The following is a 19,155-nucleotide window of genomic DNA, read 5'->3' on the forward strand; positions in this document are numbered from 1 at the left end:
CAATATTTGTTCGAGTTGGCACGAAATTCGTCTGTGTACAATTGCATAGCTTCGTCGAACTTTAACGAGAGACTGCACAATGAAAAACACCAAGCGAGATCTTTATTATTTACAAGTGTAGATTTTTTTTCAAGTTTTTCGGTGGGTAAGCTGAATGCTTTCTTTATTTAAGTGACAAGTTTTGATTCTGAGCACATTTCAAGCCCATTGGATGGAATAATGAACAAACATCTAGTTTTGGCACCTATGAAAACTTACAGTGTTGTGGACTGCATCAGCATTAGGGTACGGATGTTACGTTTGTTCCGATACCTTTTTGTTTTGGTAACTCGTCACAGCACATGATAAAATTCAACCTCGTATCACACAGATTCCTTAGTTCTACATATGATGGTCTCAAGAATTTAACTGTATAATATGCGAAATAATCAATATAGAAGTAGCAAATGCATCTTTCTTTCTTTCATGAGCTGTTCTTCAAGACATACATTTTAGTCTTGGAAAATTATAGCTTAATACAAATGAGATAGATTTGTTTTATTCATTTGTATGATTTGAAGTAAGCAAAAGCCCCCTGGAGCTAGGTTTCATTCGAACCCTCTCTCCTTCAGGCATAAAACCTCCTCATATCTTTTACCAACAGATTAAACGAGAGTTTTAAAATTATATTAATTATGTGCAATTTATCGGTTATACGTCGAGAAATTAACGCAAGTTGAGTTTTCGCACGCCAAGTATTCGGTCTGCTTCTTTTGTTTGAGAATAGTTTTCATTAAGTATATACAGCAGAATAAAAATTCATTCGTAATACCGTCAGAGCAGAGAGTTACATCTAACACCTCTTCTTCGACAGATCGTACAAATATTTAGTGATTTCCTACATTCGGTATATGCAAATTTGTGCTGCTTAACTAGTCCATCAATTCGGAGCCTCTCATATTGATTTCGGAGCTGCCCCAAATTATGTGGTGATTATTTGCATCACTGCTGATTATGAGTGGAAATTCAGTTCGGCCACAGTTTGATACAATTCTTTTAAAATCATCACTAGGCGATGCTTTATGTTCTATTATATTCTATTCTAACCCTTACACAGCCAGTATTAAAAAGCAACCTGGAAAACACTGCAGTTATTCTTTAGTTTTTTTTCTTGTCAACATTAATATTTGAAGCATATTATAATATGTTGCAAATATTAAAACGGCCAGGCCTACTGTGCAGAGGTTTGAAGTTGTTTCAATATTATACAGCAATTGAATTATTCATTTAATGAACAATTCAACCAACGAATCGGTTTTGAAACTTGAATGAGGAAGAAGCGAGGACAACCGTACCGACCATTTCAGTTTATAGCGGGTTAGGATGAAACGTTGTGACTTTGCTAAGAAGGTTAGTGTCACTCCTTTGGTCCTTTGGGATGGGACAGAGGTATTTACACCTAGCCCTGGCTCATTAAGCCTAGGTTAAAGCGCTAGGTGATGATTTATGTGGCAGCAAATACGCCGAACAATAGACGCATTTTCTGATTATGTTATCAATAGTCAAATTGACTGTGACAGCACAAATATCACGAGTTATGAGATCGGATAGAAGATATGCGTCAATAGTACTATTAACAAGTACACATGCACGACACATTTCACGTGGATTTATTATGTCATTTTGGTTGAAATTTACGAAAACGGGGTTAAGTAGCTTTCCAACAGGAGAGGAAGTGTTAGTGAATATTGGACTTGCAAAAGTTACATATTTGATAAATAGTTTGACCGGTTTCAAACACATTCGTGTGTTCTCAGTTTTTGATCGTAACACCCTTTATGATATACAAAACATTCATTTTTCGACAAGTGGTGAAACATTAGTGAAAAGTTTTTTAGTGACATCGCAATGCTCGTAAAAAAAGTTAACAAAAAGAAGCTTTCAATATTAATTACGACCAAATGAAAATTTGTTCCTAAAATTAGTTTACTTTTAAAGACATGAATTTGTGCTAGCGAATAATATGAAAAATTATGACAACTGTTTAGGGAAAAGTTATTGATTGGAACCCAAACCGGTTTTAGCACAATAGCGCACAGGTCGATGGCAGCCATTAAGTTTGGAAAACAATTATGTTTTCAGGATAAGGAAAATTTATGAAAACATCCGCAAAGTTTTTCAAATATTGCAAAAAAGCATGAAGAACCGATTTTCGCACAGGTTCTTTAAACTGTTGAATGATGTGAGTTTTATCTTTTATTTCTGTAGGTTTCCCATACACAACGATCTAAAATCTACATTTAAATATTTATCAAATTGAACAAATTTGTGTTAATAGTACTTCAGATTACTCTGACCGATTATGTGCCTGTCAATTGACAACAACAAATCAACACATTTTCTAATCCTAAATATTTCACTTCTGTGCAGTTCTGTTACGTGGATGCTTAGTAAAAAGATTGTCAGCCATTTTGAAATGCTGATATTTCTCATCAGTATATGCAGACAGATTTTTACTTCCATATTACTTCCCAGGTCTTTGCATTACTTCCCAGTTTGACCTTTAGCTCGTTCACCGACAGCTACGGAAACTTTATCCGTTTACCTTCGATTACATTCACCGAATTATTTGCCGGTGCCCCCTCGGGGCGTAGCTCGTTCTCAGCTCCACTGAGATTTCCCCTACTACACTTCCTAGGATTGAGACTGCAGTAGCACCACTTCAATACCAGCAAGCGTACAGTGAAAATATCGATCGCGATGCGGCAGGGATTAAATCCTTCACCGGCCGCCGCAGGTTGCCCACCCTACACAGAGCTATTTATGGGCAAAATTCGAAAGACCAACCCAACCCGAAACTGCAGTTTTCCGATTGTACGAACTATCCAGACAGAACGGAGCCATCTTTCAGTTTCATATCGTCTGTCGGTCTCCAGCACAGGCAGAAACCGCCATTGTCGGTCGATCGATTTTTCCCCAGTCCCTGCCCGCTTTTCTGCATGAGGCAGAACCTTGAAAGTGAAAAAAAGATGGTGGACAGACTGGAATTTTCTCGCCCAGAAAAGGAAATCTTACCTGGGTCCCATTTTCGGTGACCATCGCAAGATCCTGCTGGATGGGCGGTTCCTACTCACTAAATCCCATAAAAAATGGCTAGGTAGCTGATGATTCGTATAAGCTATCTTTATTAAATGCACTATAATTGTAGAACTTGTAAGATTTTTTTTCTCTTCGGGGGGCGTGAAAAATCTATTTCGCTAGCTTTTTGGTGAAATTAACGGGTGATAATTGTGGGAACTAAACTTTTTCACATGTAAATGATTGATTGCATAACTTTTTCGCTCACTTCACAAGAATTTTTCACTAGCTAAAGACTATAAGTGGAATTTTCAAAAGATAGCTAAAGGGGAAAGTCACTTTCCCCTGGAGAGGTTTTCAGTTTTTCTTCTTATAATCCGTTTGGGAGCTGTACTAAGACTGAACAGGAAAGGATCCTTGCAGCCAGGATATATCATTGCCGATGACAGCCGAGTGCAGAAAATTCGAACATTCGATATTTTCCGGGAAGCGCAAGCGCCAAATCTTCGGAAACTGATCGACAGGATTTGACAGGACAACCCGAACACAGAAGGAAAACAGCGACTGCGAAGCGACAAGTGCCGGCATAAACAAAAACTTTCCCCCGGTCGCAACGGTCACCCTCCGGTGTTCCATTTCCGCAGACATATTCCAAAGCAACATGCGCGCCAGATAGCATAGAGGAGGGTGACCTGCACGTGTTTCCCTTTTTTGGGTAATGTGTGTTAGCAGTGGTATAGTGTGAAGCCCTAGCCTGCGACTATGTCAGCAGGGGGTGTCTTTCAACGCTTATTGCTTTATGTTGTTTTTATGTGTCATTTCTTCGCCGTTTCTTTCGCATGATTCGTTCGCTCGAAAGTAATGCGGCCTTTACGTGATATCATCGATGTCGTGAAAGGGCCGACTAATTTACAGTTACTGCTTAGGCTTCTTCCTTTTTTGCTCATTGCTTGTTCCAAGGGATGTCGGTGTAGTTTCGGGCTTTTTCGGGCAAAAGTGTCCAATGTGTTCCAAGTCTACTTAAACGATAAAACACAGTTGCTCTTTAGTTTAGATAGCACCAGTTTGAGAATATTTTCGTTGAATTTCAAGACTGAAAATTGGCAGGCAATAGGGTGGGGCACTTGGTCATTTTTTAAGGACAACATTCGCTTTAGAATCATAAGGGGGTCTGTACTCTCGAGGTCTGAAATTGAGTTGTTTTTTGGGGAATAAATTGCAAAGTATCTACTGAATAGATTACGAGTTTTTTTAAGTTACTTGTTTTGACTTTTAAATTTTATTTTTAAAACCAGAAAAAAAACATTGACGACCTTAAGACGTCATTGCTTGAATTGCCTGTAAGATTTTACATAAATTGTTTTATTTTTGGATCTGAAAAACGCATTTGAAACAATTTCTAGACCTTTACTGTTGCAAACTTTGGAGTGATTTGATATCAGCGGGATATAACTCAGACTATTTTAACGATGTTGTATTTAGCTTTCTCTTGGTATAAATGCCATGACGTGGCTTTTAATATTTTGTGACTTGTTTGCTGTCGACACAGTTCTTTTATTTGCAGGTAATGATAAAGATGAATCGCTTGCTCGTTGGTTAAGGGGGGGGGGGGGGGCAGATAAGGGTTTCAGCGTTAAAAAAATTAGTTTTTTTGTCAATTTTTTTTCGAAAGATGGGTGAAGCGAATTGATCAAAACTTTTGTGCATTATACTACATCATTTCTATAACATTTTGTATTTTTTCATGCAAAAATATCTATAAGCGATCCGGTGGCGAAGCTTTTTGGAACGTATCTGGAAAAACACGATTTGCGGTGTGAACTGCTATTCAAAAACTACTTGACCGATTTATTGTAAACTTTGCATACACATTCTATGTTAAAAATAAAAGTTTTCGGGATAATTTTTCAATTAAGGGGGCTTACTACTCATAAAACGGCGGAATTTCTCTTGAAAAATAGTCCAGTCCGTTTTTTGTTAACTGGTTTGGCCATGACTCAAAATAATAATCATTTTCTAGATAAATTGTACGGGTGGGATCATCATCGTCATCACTATGACTCCTCAGCAATGAGTGATATGTTGAATTTTATAATGAAGCCACAGATTCTACGCAGATTTTAAATTCATTATTTTTTCGATTATAAAGGTGGGCGCCACCCCAAATTTTCCCATTTTATCACAGTTGGTCTGGGGGGGGGGGGGTCTGGTGCAGTGGGCAACAGAAATCGATTTTTTTTTATTTGCTTAATTGTTAGTATTGATCCTCTAGAATAGACTTGTGCAATCTTGGTGGTCACGCTGACGATTTTTTGTTTTGAACAGCAATGTGTTTCGCGTTCGTATTTATTGGCACACCCGCAGATCGATCGTTTTTCGAAATCGCCTTTTTCACATTGGCGGTCACGATAGTTAAAAAAAACTATTCAACGGATTGACTTTTTTTGAGACTGCATAATATGTGTAGCCAGTCGATGAACCACGGAATAAGCATATATTTCTCCCCAGTATTTTGAGGAAAGGTGAATGAATTTTACATTGAAATAGGAGATTTTTCGGTTTTTATTAGGCCATTTTTACGAAATTCAAGGTCATCGAGTGACTACAAGTTCAAGTTTAATAAATTTTATGTAAGTTCCTATTTCTGGCAATTTTATCAAGAGTTATTATGTCCGCCGTGGCGCTCCTCGACGTGAAAATGGTTGGATGTTTACTCTTGGAACGCTCGTATGTGTCGCTTTGCGTGACTGACATTTTTGTTTCCTGCCTTTCCTTTTATAACCTTCAAATTACTAAGCCCTCTTCGATACACCAAAATCGACGTTTAATTAGCCATAACTTTTTTCTCTGTTTAATCGATTTTGATGCAGTTTCATGCAAAAAACGCTTACAGTATGATGAGACATTTCTTATAATTCTTATCACTTTCTTCGGGTATTATTTCGATTGACAACATTTAGAACTTTTGTTTTTGATAACACATACTACATGGCATAGTGGCAGGACTTAGAGAATCGCTCAAATAAGCATAGGACAATATCAGTGCTAGAAATCTCAAAGGCTAAACCGAACGGAAAAGCGTGAAATTGGTCCATAAAATAGACATACAAACGAATTATTGCTAATGCTCTGTTAATATCATATCTATCTAATTTAAAAAATGCATTGTGTAGGGAATACTAAATTTCCCTAAAGCAGTTATATATGTTGTGCTAGGCTAAAAAAATCGAAAAACAAATTTTGAGTCGATTTGAAGTTCATACTCTCAAATGTCAAACGCGATTGAGTACTAAGCATTGAAATTTCAGCTCTTGATATCACGCTTCCTCTGAAGTGCATGCGTGTATAGTTCAAACTACTTCGATATCGTCTTTCACTAAAAGTGACTTTCCAGTAGTATCTTTGATTTGAATTATTATCGCTAATCCTAATGCCAAAGAACAAAAAATGATCATAACTGGAATTTTCTTTTTCACGAAACTTTTCGATAATTTTTGGTCACTTGCGTTAGTGCACTGGGTGCACGCTACTCTGAAAATCTATTAATAATTTTAAAATACCTTATAATTTTCTCAACCTTATTTGGGAAAGTAGTTTAATAAGCTTTTGTAATATTGTTCAGGAAAAAAGCTTAAAGTTTCTGTATTTTCTCCATCTGCAACATATAAACCCTTAAGTATACCAATTAATTTAAGATACCCTTTTAACATAAAAAAAACTATCGCATGAACGGGAATAGATTCGCCAAATTTTGGAAGAAATCGATAAAATAACCTCTTGAAAACTATCAAACAATTGGTGTAGTTCGATGCAATTGAAAAAAATGTCCTCATAAAATGGGATGTACCTATTAATGTTCGACACAGTTAATAATAAATACAGTAAAGACCCGTTTTTATCAGACCCTGGTGTATTTTAGACTGACAAATTGGGGACATAGCCTAAATCGGGACATTTTATTTTCTTCATAAAAAATCGTTAAAATATTCTTCCCTTTCCTTGATGTAGTCTGATAACTATTTCTGATTATTTAATATAGTCTTCTAGCGCAAAAATTAAAAAAAAAAATGGTTTTTTTTTACTCTTTAAGATAAGGAAAACATGCTCAAGAAAGGATTTACTCGAATTCAGCCTTGTTTGTCTGCTAGAGCCCATCAAACATACTTTCATATGAGGATGACAAAATTGGCGACTGATCAAATTGGGTCGGGTCTTCAATGTATTATAATAGATAGGCAGTATTTGAAGAAGTTTCTGATGGTGAAAATCGAACTTACTACCCAAATAGCATAATTCCAAAACCGTCATCTTTAAAGTTTTAAAATTATGGAGAATCAAATTTTCAAAAAATTGTGACAGAGTTCCTGTTTTTAGCGAATTTGTTGAGACCTTCATTTCAATCAACTTTATTGCAGGCATGAATACTACATGTTGGGAGTATATTAAGTTATAAAAAGATATTTACGAAATGTTATGTTATTACCCGGAACACATGGAGCCTTGATGTCTTCAACAAAGTGGTTTGTAGTACAGTATTGTTTCGATTATATCACTATGCGTTTATATCAATACTCGTTTATATCACCCTCGATTATATCACGGTTTTGCCTCGATTATATCACGCTTTTTGAAAAACAGACAAGGCACACTACGTTTTGTTCCAATTAAGCCACATGTTGTGTCCTGGTTCTTTTAGGATTTTTTATAATTGATTTGCTTATTTACATGTAGGGTAATGAGCCTATTATTGGGTTTCGGACTATTTCGTTAAGGGTTTATATAAGGTCGGTCAAAAAGTCGAGCTTTTTTATTTTTTTATCTTAAAGTATAGATTCTTAAGAAAGTATCTGAATTTTTTAGAGGTCTAAGCAGTAAGAGCAATGTTATAGCGCTGTTCATCTTGTCCCTTTACACGAACGGAGGGCGTGGCGCGAAACTTTAAACATGAATTATCTTGAAATCATGTTTTGCCAAAAACGTTGTTGCAATGTCTAGAAGTGCCGAAATATCTTTCCGTCGATTCCAATTTTAGTTTTAAATTCCTATTTGCCGTGTCCTTGATGGGTCATCTGGTGTATTAGGTAAACAAATCCACTTCTTTTTTATTCGGTTAATTGTTAGTTATCCGCAGGCAAATCAAACAAAATAATGAGAAATCCAAAATACGCACGATATGGTAGGTATGCCGAGTTATGTATTTTCTCTTGAATTGATTACCTTTTCTTTTGAAAGGACAACATCAACAATTGGAGATGGAACTATTTCTGTGGATGTTGAAACAACAGGAACTGAATCATAGCCTCTTCGAATACTTTGATTTTAATAGTCATGATATTTGTTCAAAACCCTAACGTGCCAGATTCCTTCAAGTTTAGCTTTGGGAAGTTCAACAACTTTATGAAAAGGTCAAGTGAAGCTGTATGGGGAAAAATTATCCGTTTGACCCATATCGTTTGACCCAACGCGTTGAACAAAGATGGCAGACGCTGCTCTAACCAACGGCTTGAAATGGGTAGTGTGATAATAGAAACATGGCAAAAACAGGCTCATTACCCTACTATGATTTATTCTTTTTGACTAACTTTAACTTTTTATTACTTTTTGTTTATAGAAATACATGGGTTAATGCTTGACTGTAATTTTTTGTTTTGTTTTGAATATATCACGCTTCAAATATATCACGCTAAAATACAGACCGACCGTGATATAATCGAAACATTACTGTAGTTAAATTTTGCTGAAAACATTAAGTCGAACTAAATTCGTTTGAAGTGTAAATTCTTCATAAATACTGATTAGAGGATATAACGCCAAAAAATTTTTTAATCAGTTGATGTGTTGTTCAACGTTTGTATAACTCATCAAAGAACTAAACATCCGAAATTGGCGGTTTCAAAATAATGTGATCTTGGCCTTGAATTACTGTTTTCGAATATTTATTATACCTATTCATATAATTGGTAATAGAACAAAAATCAAACGCTAACAATAATCGATCAGGATCTGCTAGAACGCCATTTTTCATAAATTCCCCTACTTTCTCATTAGTAATCATATTACATTTTCGTCTCAACTCGACATATTCCCAAAATAAAAACATTATGCAAGTTATGCAATTTTTCGGTGAGCAGTTCTATGTTTCATAGACAATTCCAATTTCGCTTCCTATTAAAAAGACGCTAACCCATATTACAGTACATCCCTTCAAAAGTGAACTCAATGTGATAGGAAACCTGAGAATTATGATTGATTTGGAACTCTGGAATAGAATAATAGATCATATACAGATCAGGATCCCATACCCACAATTTTTCAAAAGTCCTCGTGATGTTTAAAACAACAGGTTATCAATATACTGATCTGATAATTATTATTGTAATATTGAATTAAATCAGTCAGCATCAATAAATGTTTAACTTTAATCATTTTTTTTGTGGGGGTGGTGTTAAGCCCCAAAGCCTCCTCTTGGCTACACCGCTGCTTGGAGTTATTTGTTTCGCTTTTATTTTCCGTGATATATTTAAGATCGATCCGATGGTTATGTTAGAAAATTTGCAGTCAGAAAGTTCGCGCAAATGAAAGTTTTTGAACCGATAAGTGATCAACTTCTATCTAGACAATTTGGAATTATTCAGTGGTTTTTTCTAGCGGTTGTAGATAGAAAAATGAAGCATGAAATTCGTTTTACCGAAATAATATTTGGCTTATTTTATTGGATTATAAATAGGGGACAAACGGTACTCCACAAACAACAAGCCATAACTTTTAAAATATTCAAAATAGAGCCATAGTACTCAAGTGAGAGCAAGGATGTGAAGTAAACAGATCGGAAAACTAGAAGTGGCAGGGTCATTGGAACAGGCTTAATATCGTGCGGGCTTAATTTTTGCCTTCTGTTAATAAGGGTCGAGCTTAGGCAGAATAACTACGAATCACCCGTAGTTATTCTGCCTAAGCTCGACCCTCATTAACAGAAGGCAAAAATTAAGCCCGCACGATATTAAGCCTGTTCTAATGACCCTGCCACTTCTAGATTTCCGATCTGTTTACTTCACATCCTTGCTCTCACTTGAGTACTATGGCTCTAAGTTTCATAACTTTCCCTACCCAATAATCTCTAGCTAATTGGATGTCGTCAAAAAGTAAAAAAGAAAATGTGACTAACATAGTCGAAATAAAAAAGGAAAAAAAAATTCAAAATAGATATTTGATTTCTTCAGTAAAGTTATTCGCAAAAGTAAGAGCTACAAATTTGCTGAAGACATTATTTCAATACAATCACTTCCAAGAAAATTTATGAAAATATCTCACTCTTAGGGGGATTAATCAGTAAAATCACAATACCAAATGAAAGGGCATATTGTATGCTTTAAATTCTCCGAAGATACTATTGACCTAAAATTATCCGTTTTGGCGCTAATAATACATTGAATGTTTTTGGTCTTATTTCTGACTAAGAGAAATGATAAAAAACTTTCGTCCGCATTTAATGTTAAATATTTTTTTCGATAATGGTCCGGTCGACAATCTGTAGTTCGTTCGAAAGGTATTCGTATAAGCTTTCTAAAAATATAAAAATGGTTTAGTTATGTTGTCAATTTCGGCAACAAATTTCAAAAAACTGCGAAAGACGCTATTTTTACACCTTCAAACATTCATATCTTGGAAACTAAACATCAGAATCAAAAACCATTTAATAGCGTTCTGTCTGGGTGATAGGCCTTTCATATAAAATTGGTTTGGATAAGATCGGTTCAGCTATTGCTGAGAAACACGAATGAGAGTTTGTCCGTAACATGCACACACACAGACATTGTCCCAAACCGTCGTCGAGCCCTCCGGGCCTCGGAAAGAATCTTGAAAGTTTGAGCGAGTTTTCTACATTTCTTTTCTAAGAAATGTAAAAACTGGCAATTCTTCTACGTCGACTGTTCATTGTTATTTGGGGGTCAGTCAGTCCGCCTTCTATCGCGTCATCTTACAGCAGGTACGTGATTTTCCGTATACGCACGTCCATGTCGTCTTCGGCGCCATTTTACTTACTTACAGTCGGGTATTCTAGTTCTTGTGTGTTGTTATTATGTTTCCGTCGTCTTCGGCGTTCGTTTCTTTTTTAGAAACAACAGGTAAAGCTATATTCCCCTCTCATATTACGCAACAAACTCTTAAAAAAAATCCAGTAAAAACATGTTTCGTAACGTTCTAGATTACTCCCCTTTCACCATATGTCTCAATTACTCGTTACTGGCTTCCGTTACCCTCAATCTTAAAATTTGATTTTGTGATTGATGAACATTGAAACAATTTATGCATTCTACCGAAAAGGATTCTTTCACATAACTTACAGTCAATTATCAAGCATAACACCACAACAACACTATGTACCGTCAGAAAGCCCATAAAATATAGTATGTGCCACACATGTCCACACTACGGGCAAATTTTTACCAAATTAATTAACTTTTCCATTGCCTTCGGCTCATCGTTTTCATTCATTCGAGATGACCTACTAAACATCGCATCTGTCGCCCTTTCGCTATCGGATCCCGTGTCAGCCCTGCCTATCTTGATAGTACAGTGGTAATAATTTTCCCATAAGTTGATGCTAGACAACGGCAATAAATTCATCGCCATTCGCCCCGAGGCGGTCTCCCGCCCACTTTAATATCCTATTTCAAGAGAACCTTTGTGAAATTGTAATTTTCCCTTACTTTTGCTCGTTTCGTTTCGAAATTGCCGACTATTATGGAGCAAGAATAATTTGCGATTCCATCGGTTAAATTATATTTCAAACTATTTGTAGATTTTGGCGGAAATTAAATTCCACTACTGCACTGTAAACTGAGACATATAAAATGAGGTGGTAGATTGGAACTTTATCTGGCTTTAGATATTTGTGGGTGGATTTAATTTATCTAAGGTTGGATTGATCTACAATACTAAATGGAAATTCGCCTAAAAATGTCAAAGTAATCATTTCAATTATTAACTCTCTATACAATACAAATTATACAGCGTAATGGCCATGCTTAAAAGTCATGCGAACAATTAGCAAAAACCAATACAGTCGATTGTACTTTTTCCACTCATCAGAAATCAAAACGGGAGATATTTATGATTATTATTTTACGTATATCGATCAACTTTTTTCACGCAATCTTTTTTTGCAAACTACCAAAGAAAAAATATTAATCTCACTCCACATTGTGTTCGCCGGATGTGGATAAATGCGAATCGGAGACAAATTGGGCACGGGTCGGTTACCACAGAGTCGGTTTCCTTGCTTTTTTATTACTTCGCTTGCGTCACGCAAGCTAAAGGAAAAATGATTCGATCTGACGATATCATAAATATTTATTGCGACATCACATCCCGTTAGATAGATACTCGCCATTCGAGGCAGCCGAAAGTCCTGTAAATGGTGTACGGGACACTCGTTAGGTGACAGCAGAATTCGCCTGGTAGATATCAACCTATGGGAATTACAATTATTTTTTTGGCTTTTATGTGAGTAATTGAGAAGCGGTCATTATAGATTGATCAGCTTGGAATGGATTCCGTTGCCAAAAAAGTTGAGCAAGATGTCTTCTTGACTCACATCTGCCCGGCATTGTGCCATTGATTTGTAATATATTGGCGTCGAATTTATTATTATTGTTGAGCTTTGGCTTGATCCAAAGCAAAGTTCGGCATTACAATCCCTTTGCGTAATTTGACCTTCAGTGTTAACAGATTTTGCAATCGATTCACAGCCATAGCTACGCCCTTGTTTAAGTTTCAGAAAACGCATCTTAGTCAAAAATTTTGGGATTTGGTGGTCGATTTTAAGAATGATTACATAACCTTTCTATGGGAAAAAGACAAAACGGTTTATATAGGCATTCACATGTAATCGGATTCTTTTACTCATAACATCGATTCAACTATAATTATGTAGTAATCAATGTGAGTCTACCGGTATATCGGTTTGTATGGGAATTTAGTATGCGGCGGCATACTTCAATTACGAGAAGCAGAACTCCGATTAACATGAAATTCAATAGCAGTTAATAGAGATGCTCGGGAATCAGAAATCGGAATTAAATTCAATTCAATAGGATTCATTTGAGACTAAGCTTTATAAAATCGATTTGGTCATATCCGAGTAACAGAGGTGAAATTGTTTGTCACATATACTACCTATAAAAGCATAAAAGTCCCATCTGTATTTTAGTCGAAAATGAGTTATTTGTTGGATTGTATTCTGTATCACCACTGAATCACAATGAACAAATAAGATTACCAGGTTTGTTCAGAAAATATCGCAATGGGCAGTACATGCACATACACATAGGGGGCAAAGGACAGGAGTTCAGGGACTTAATGATCCCACCCCTCTTGACCTACTGCGACATGAGGAGTCTTGCTAGGATATGGTGGGGTTTGGATTGGAGTTAACGTCGTATATGCGGACCATACACCCAAAACTCGACCGTAATACCTTTACGCTAATAAAAAAAATGATCTAATAGCAAGACGTTTAATCCTAAAACGGTCGCAACAAAAAGTTCTCCAAACGCAATACCAACACATTAAAATCTTCTCTGCTTCGCACATATGTTTCATCGATTCTTATACAATAAATATTAAGGCGTCGGATTGTCTGGAAGTGTGTAACACTTCGTTTTTCATTGTATTGCGCATCAAGCGAAGCAAACACAATGTGGAAAAAGACGAGTTTTAATTTTTTCTACACGACGCATTCCGTATTTGAAGATCGGCTCACACTCGGCTAGCTTCAAAGCACAGTCAGAAAAAAAACCGATTCGGAATAGTGGTGGGTAGAGATGGTCGGGTTTCAATTGTTTTGAACCCGAACCCAACCCGAACCCAAGAGCTTGAAAATTGAAAAATCCGAACCCGACCCGAGCCCGAAATATTAAAATTTGAAAAACCCGAACCCGACCCGAGCCCGAACATTTTAAAATTGCCAAACCGAACCCGAAAATAAAAATTTTGTAAAACCCGAGCCCGACCCGAACCCGATATTTTCAAAATTTAAAAACCCGAACCAGAAAAGATTCAAACAACCTTGCTCGTCGTGCTCAGCCAAAACTTCTAGTTTTTTTTATCGAAAACTATTCTCGCAAGAGTAGCTTTGTATAATTTATTACATATCAATTGGCAAGTCGTATTCGAGAGTTTACTCGAGGTCACCCACGTTACTGGTTGGTATGGTCAAACTTAAACTTGTGTCGAAGAGTGTCAATCAAGATTCTCTGTCGCGTTCTTGATGTCACATCACATCACATCGTACAGTATGCGCGCCAATAGATATCTCCAATGGAGTTCTCGGAACGACTCCAAACTTCTACAAATCCGCTCATGGCTTGAACAGAGCACACAATGTTTTTAATATTAATTCTTTAAAAGAGTGGAAATTCATGGATTTTCATGAAGGAATCCGAATCATGCAACGGCCTAGCCCGGGGACAATCTGACAGAAAGTGCTTGTTTCATATATGTACCACTGATGTGATAGTGGCGCTAGCATACCATTACCATATGAGTGCCATCGTTGATAGGTTGTCTGTACTTCCCGTTGCTTGAACCAATATATTTTCCGAAAAATTTACTTTGACTTGGTTTATTGATGATTATCATGAAAAGTAAACCGCATAGAGATTTTATACGCGAAACTTTTACTGTTAAATGCTCTCTCATGAGTACTCGTTTGAAAAAGAAAATAATTCAGACAGTTTGCGAATCTGAAGAGAAGAAATTTTAAACATGAATAAAAAATACAATAGTTGAGCATCAGAAAATATAACGAATTTTAGCGATTTCAAGGTGGGAAAATTTAGTACGGTTATATGTGTCATCCATTCGTATCACGAAGTAAAGTAAAGTAAATAAAGTTAATACTATACAAAAAGACTGGGTGTCGCAAGCAGCGACCCGACCAGAATTCGAAAAAACCGAACCCGAAAGTGTAAAATTTCAAAAACCCGGACCCGACCCGAACCCGAGAAATTGAAATTTGAAAACCCGACCCGTAGCCGAGAAGTTTAAATTTACAAAACCCGAACCCGACCATCTCTAGTGGTGGGCAGGGTTATCAAAAATACAGAAAATCGGTGCTTATACAGATTTTTCAACCATATTTAGACCAGAATCTGTATGTACAGATATTCAGATTTTTGTGTGTAAGGACAGATATACAGATTTTTGAGGAGGGTTTTTAGGTGTAAATCCTAAATGTTGTAAATGTTACTTTCCACAGCAACGATTGTAGTCTGATTCATATTTGGGTCTATCAAAATATTAAGAAAGTTCAGTCGTTCACATTTGCCAGGACGTGATGATTCTTTGTCTTATACAAAACAATCTAAAAAGGGGGACTGAGGAGTACACAAGCCCCTCCCCCCTCTTCTTTTCATTTTTTGTGTACGTCTATGTTATTCAGCAATTCATTCTAAACATTTCATTCAAAGGTACCAAGTCTCTGCGATGAATATATTCTCATTTATTTAAGTTCTAAATATCGATGTCGGTGGGGCACTGACAGTGTTGGAAGAAATAATGAATTTCTGCATTTGGATTGTACCATAAGTTTTAAAATCGTTATAACTATTTTTTGAAAACTCGTAGCTAGTTACCGTCTTCGACAAAGTTGTTAACCAAGGTTTGAACTATAGTTTTATAAAGCTGGTTTTTCATATTGAGTGAAATAGCGATCTTCATAAACGTAAATCCAAAATAATTGATTTCCCCATATAAAATATCATTCAAACTTTGAACGCAATGCGCAAACTCGGGAAGCAACCGACCGCTCCCAAATTTTGCACATGCATTTGGGACTGCAAAAGGAATTTAAAAAGTGTTGTGCTGAAAAATGTCATATGTCGAGCCACTCTAATGTCTATGTGTGTGTTTATACAATTTATCTCCCACTAACCGGCAATGTTTTTATGCATAAATGCAGACAATTTAGCCCTGACGATAAAAGGTGATAGCTCTACTGTACTTCTACGTGTATTCTGAAGTCGTTATGAAATACAGTAAGCCCCGCACGAATGCATCCACTTATCAATTGGATACTTCCAGAATAAAAATTTGCATTTTGTCATTCTGGCCCGTATTTAGGAATATTAAAATATTTGGGTAAACGTGAGCAAATAAAATGAATAAAAATTCAACGATATCACCACCGTTTGTCGTTTTCACACTTTTCAGTCCTTTTCTGAAATATTGCCTCTCTTTTTCCTAGGAATCGCTGCTTTTCCGCGTGAACTGTTTACCACGGCGAAACCTCCATGCACCTCGACTGAAGTAGAAAATTTCACCAGTTTTCACTAGGTAGGTGACGTAAGTGCATATCCTAGCGGCGCTAGTCGGAAACGTTTTGATTATCAACAGATGGCTGATGCATTGAGACTTCTTCACCTCGTCATATCAATATGTGTACATGGCAGGGTTGCCATTATTTTTCAAAGAAAATTTGCCGGTCAACTAAAAATGTCTAGCAAAATCTGGCACTTGACAGCGATTTCAGTCATCGAGATTTGGCATAAATTTTAGTATTCATAAAATGTACATCAATCAATTTTTGTAAAATTAGTTACATTTGCACCCAGAGTGTCTGTTTCAAATTTGAATCAAATTGGACAAGTTTGGCTACCGGACCAACGTGATTGAATTTTGTATGGGATTTTTCGTCAATTTACATGAAGAAAACGCACAAGCTTGCATTTTCGTTACCAGGTGGCACTGTATGCAATGGAGTTGCTTGATGGTAGCGCTAGTGAGAGGACGTGTTTTGTGTATGCGGTCAGTCGTCGCACCTTTAATTTGTTCAATTAGTTCCTCAAATATAATGGTAGTGTACATATGCAACAAATAAAATGTGCGAGCAATAATAATCATTCAATGATGGAATAATGAATTCGTACGTAGCTATTTAAGTGAAAAATGTGTTCTCCTCAAAATTTTCGGTTATTCGATGACGAAGCCTTACAAAAGTTGTGTTGTATAGAGAATACAGTGTTAGTGAGTTCCGATGGCGATTTGTAAACGATTGGCACGTAAAAGCGAGCGAGGCGTACGGCAGAACTACTCGGGTGAGCTCGGTCCATGTCTGTGTGCGTTTTTAATTTTCTTACAGGTACTGTGTATGCGACAAAAGTAGAAATGTGACGGCAACGAACGTGCCATGGTGATTGAACGAGTGTAAATAAACGAGTTAGTGTGGGAGAGTGTTTTGAGTGTTCCCATGCCTAAATATCTCGCGGACGGCTGCCCTCTGGGTTCCGCGATGTTCGCGAGGTTTGGGTGGCAGCCCCCTTGTGGGGTTTCGTGTCAGTTAACGGATGTCAGCTAATCGATTTCCTCGATTTTCCAAGGCTAATAATCGATTATTGATTTTCGAGTATTCTAGTGATTAATCGATTATCTGCGTTAATTGAGTACAGAACGCATGACTACTTGTGTTGCCTTATTTATTTTCTTTGGAATGGTTTCTGCGGATATGATCTTCTATACATGCTCTTTGCGGACTTGCGGCCGGAGGGAGTTTGGTGCGCTTTGACAGTATTTTTGTCTGCTGTTTTTGGCGCTTCGCTAGCCTGTATGTAACGAATCGAAATGGATCATTACCGGAATGTGAACTTGTCGTTTTCGGGACAGTGTGGTGTTTGGTATCATGTGTGCTAGTTGACTTTGTTGCCAAGCCGAGGTGCGCGAAATAAAACTTTATGAATGCTAAAAGATCAATAGAGATTAAGTATACAGTAGTTAAATCAATCGCGCGCGGAATTGATTGCTCCGAATCGACATTGTATTATTTACTTAGAATCGGTATTTTATTGAACTATTGTCTTAGAAATAACACAGTTTTTCATACTTCATTTTTGAAGTTCAATATTAGTAAAAGTCACTTTTGCTACGAAACCATTATACATGTACAATTCCAACTATCTATAAGAATACTACAATAAAGTAACTCACACACAAATACGTGTTGCATATGATTTCGAATTTATTTCAAACGATCGGCGGGTAAAGTTAGCACCGATACAGCAGAAACCACCAAAAATTCGTCGCGTGATAAAAAAGGGGATGAAACCGATTTATTAAAATATCCAAGGCTCCTCATAGTCGGCTATCAGGAGTTCAAGTTGCTTATTCGGCCTACCGTACTAATACAACAAATGATAAATTCCCCAAATTCTCGGCAGCCGGCTGACCAGAGCAATTATTGCATGATAACGCTAGTAGCACACTTACTAACAAATCTTCCCTTCCCGTGATACATGTGGAGATGCAGAGGATTCCTCGGTCTCTGGTAGCAACATGTATCGGACTAACATTCCTTCCTTCCCCGGAAGATCTGCATACGGACGTGGCCGGTGTCGGTATTGATTAGCATGCAGGGATTAATATCGATTGCACAATGTGATTCATCATGTTATTCCCCAGCATGTTGTTCCAATGAACATTTTGCAATCTAAATTGGTTCTGGTCAATCACGGAGTAGCAACCACGGGCGATCTCTTATGCTTATGCTTATACTTTAAATTGGCTGACAGTTTTAGATATCACAGCCGGAGGAAAACAAACCTCCAATTAGTGTGTGTGAAATGACTTGCATAGAACTCTATTGTTTATACCCTACCATTTCGGTACGGTACCATGTCTCCTTAGTTAACCGGATCGTCATGTGCAACTCGCCCAGGTTAAAATGCAGCTTCAGTGCACCTTTCAGCCCGCTCACAGTCCTGATATCATCCTGGTCTATACACATAATCACTGTCTAAGGGCTTAAGGCTTTAACTTCTGCCTTTTCACCCAGTGATGTGGTAAAAATCTCTTGTATAATTGAGCTGTTAATCGTGGGATCCTCCTTCAACTCGAGTATATGTATGTAATTGTGTATATGTGTGTATGTATGTATACATGTATTACAATGCGTATATGTATGTAGGTATTTGCATATGTATGTGTGTATGAATGTATGTGTATATTTTTTATGTATACGTGTGTGTATCTATGTATGTTTACATTCGTATTGATTTACATGTCGTTTAAATTTCATTATTTTTTTGGTTTGTGTGTGTATGT

At 36.9% G+C, this 19,155-nt stretch overlaps 2 protein-coding genes across 2 annotated transcripts in view; one reads left to right on the plus strand and one right to left on the minus strand.

Moving 5' to 3' along the window:
- Window positions 1–16,465, plus strand: part of LOC131684588 (gustatory receptor for bitter taste 66a) — a 213,782-nt gene extending 197,317 nt beyond the window's left edge. Inside the window, exon 5 of the transcript XR_009304665.1 lies at window positions 16,307–16,465. The gene's annotated coding sequence lies outside the window, so the exon portion shown is untranslated. The remainder of the gene's footprint in view (window positions 1–16,306) is intronic.
- Window positions 1–19,155, minus strand: part of LOC131684585 (ankyrin-3-like) — a 182,751-nt gene that overhangs the window by 63,137 nt on the left and 100,459 nt on the right. The gene's annotated exons all lie outside the window — the stretch shown is intronic.

The sequence above is a fragment of the Topomyia yanbarensis genome, chromosome 2, assembly GCF_030247195.1.
Source record: "Topomyia yanbarensis strain Yona2022 chromosome 2, ASM3024719v1, whole genome shotgun sequence".
Lineage (NCBI taxonomy): Eukaryota > Metazoa > Arthropoda > Insecta > Diptera > Culicidae > Topomyia > Topomyia yanbarensis.